This window comes from Hyperoodon ampullatus (assembly GCF_949752795.1).
Source record: "Hyperoodon ampullatus genome assembly, chromosome: 11".
NCBI lineage: Eukaryota > Metazoa > Chordata > Mammalia > Artiodactyla > Ziphiidae > Hyperoodon > Hyperoodon ampullatus.
This window is the reverse complement of record NC_136924.1, coordinates 102,372,775-102,375,822: the sequence shown is the minus strand read 5'-3', so window position 1 is coordinate 102,375,822 and position 3,048 is coordinate 102,372,775.

Below are 3,048 nucleotides of genomic sequence, written 5' to 3'. Positions count from 1 at the left end.
TTGCCCCCCCCGAAGGGTGGGGGTCAATGGCTAGTTCTTAAGTTACTGTCAGAGGGAATTGCTCCATGTGTTCATTTTGCGCGTCCACGGGAGGAGAGGAGTTCAGGAGCCTCCTGTGTCACCAGCTTTACAGACCACTCCCAAGCAAGCCTAAATTCATTCTTAATAAGTAATAAAAAGATAAAAGTGTGCGCATTGAAAACCAGAAAGTCTGCTTTTCATCTCTGTCTCCAGCCACCCAGCTCTCCTACCCAAGACAATGATTGCTTCTTGAATATCCTCACAGAGATAATCTATGCATGTCCAAGCGTATGTACTTATATGTCTGGATAAAGTTTTATGAGCACAAGTGGTAGTATACGTGAGTGAAAAATATTGCCTGCCATATCAGTAAACAAAGGATGTTGCAGCCACCAAGCCATCACATTACAGCCTCCCCGACGGTGCCGCCTGAGAAGACTCAGGATGAGAAAGCACAGGATACTGGCCCCAGGTAGCTGAGGTGCAGATCAGAGGAATGATTTCAGTGAGTCCACACTCTTGCATCTTCCCATACATAGAAAAGTGCTAAATTCCTTTAACTTGCGATGTCTGGTTTTCCTTAATTAACAGTAATCTTTTGATGTTCCAACTACATGGTCTTTGTTGTAAAAACTCCTATATATCCTGGCTCCCCGCTCCCCTCTTTGGAGCAGCCTGTCAGAGTTACCTGAGATGCTGCATCCTGGGCTTAAGTCCTCAGTTTTGTCTGCCAAATAAAACATAATTCTCAACCTTTAAGGTTGTGCGTTATTTAAGTCGACATATGTTATATGCACCATTGTGCGTCTTACTTTCCTCACTTAGCAGTCTGGCATAAAGTTCGTCCCCCCTCTAGCCAGATCTGTCTAAAACTCAAATCTGACCATGTTGTGACACTGCTTACAGTCTTAGGGTGGCTCCCTGTCCTCCCACAGGATGAGTTTGTGCTCCTTCGCTTGGCCTCAAGGTCCTCCAGCCAGGCTCCTCCTGGTTCTCCGGGCTTCCCTCCTACTGGTCACTGATTCCTTGGGTTCTGGCAGTCACACTGGTTGCAGCCAGCCCTCATGCTCACTCCGCTGTTTCACAACTCAGAGCCTCTGGAGCGCCCTTCCCAGCTTTCTTCACCTTGATTACATTTACTTACCCTTCAAGGCAGCTCAAGGCTTTCTCATCCAGGAAGTGCTCCTTTACTCCCAGCCTGGACCCAGGACCTACAGCATAGCCTTAATCATATTAGATTGAAAGTATCTGTGTATGTGTGTATTTCTATCACTCGACTGCCTCAAAGCAAAGACTTCCATTTTTGGTTTATTTTTGTACCCCCAGAGCCCAGCACCATGTCTAGCATACAGTAGAAGCTAAATAAATATTTCCTGACGAGGACTGATTTGAACTATCGAGCTTCCTCTGAGCTAAGGTCACAGTCCTTTTTTAAGGCTGAGAGAGGAATGAGACAGTACACATTTCTAGAAATAGTGGCTCACAGTTTGGGATGGAGCTATAAAGATACTTTCTTGAAAGGTTGACTTGAACGTGTTGAAGGTGCGAGCCAAACCCTGCATTGGAAGTGGCTGGTGGGCAGGAAACAAAGAACCCCCAGCAGCATGGGTGAAAGGAGAGATGGGTGAAGGGGTGCAGCAGGAGGGGGTGTTGGACCCGAACTCGACAAGCTGTGGCTGAGACAGCAGACGGGGTTTCCAGTGGCAGCTTCTGGTGCAGGGGCTTCATTCCCAGACGGGAGCTCATGTACACTGCAATCACCATTGTTCCAAATGCCTTCTTTTCTCCACCCATCACTCCCTGCTGAAGGAGTAATAACTCTTTCAATGGTATGGAGAAAAAAGAATGAATTCTCACAATATGAGCAAAGAATATGGATACTGAACTAATTAACTACCACTGTAGTCAGTGCCCCTGGCATGCAGATGCCACAAGGCAGCCTTCTCAGAGAGGTCAGGGAAGGCTTCTGGAGGAGGGACAGCTCAGCTGAGATCTGAGGGCTGAGTAGGAGTCCGCCCCGCAAAGGGTGGGGTGAGTGGAGGGGAGGAAGTGTATCTCACACAGAGTGAAGACAATGTGCATGGAAGTCTGAGGCAGGGAAGTGTGAGGCTTATTGAGGCAGTAAATGAAAGCTGGTGTGGGGAGAATGGCAGAGATAAGACTGCTGAAGTCAGCAGAGGTCCCGTCAGGTAGGGCCAGAAGGATCTTGTACTTTATCCACAGAGCATTAGGAAGCATCTTAAGGTGCAGAGGAATGATGATTTGTGTTTATAAAATATCACTCTTGTACATAACAGATAAATGGATAAACAAAATGTGGTATATTCATGCAGTGGACTAATATTCAGCCTTAAAAAGGAAGGAATTCTGAAACATGTTACAACATGAGTGAACCTTGAAAACACTATGCTAAGTAAAATAAGCTGACACATGATATATGATTCCACTTATATGAGGTACCTAGAATAGGCAAATTCATAGAGACAGAAAGTAGACTGGTGGTTAGCAGGGGGTGGTGCTGGGGGTGTGGGGAGACAGGGAATTGGGAGTTATTGTTTAATGAGTACAGAGTTTCAGTTTGAAATGATGAAAAAATTCTGAAAATGGATAGTGTTGATGGTTGCATACATGGTAAATGTACTTAATGCCACTGAATTGTACACTTAAAAATTGGTTAAATGATCTCAAAAGACTCTGAAAAGCCAAACAATCTTGAGAAAGGAAAACGAAGGTGTAGGGATCACACATCCTGATTTCAAACTATGTTACAAAGCTACAATAATCAAAATAGTATGGTACTGACATAAAGAGAGTCATAGACCAATGGAACAGAATAGAGAGCACAGAAATATACCTGTGCATATGTGGTCAAATGATCATCAGCAAGGATGCCAAGAATACACAATAGGGAAAGCATGGTTTCTTCAACAAATGTGTTGGAAAAACCAAACATCCACACACGAAAGATGGAAATTGGACCCATACCATACACTATATACAAAAATTAACTCAAAATGGATGTAAAAA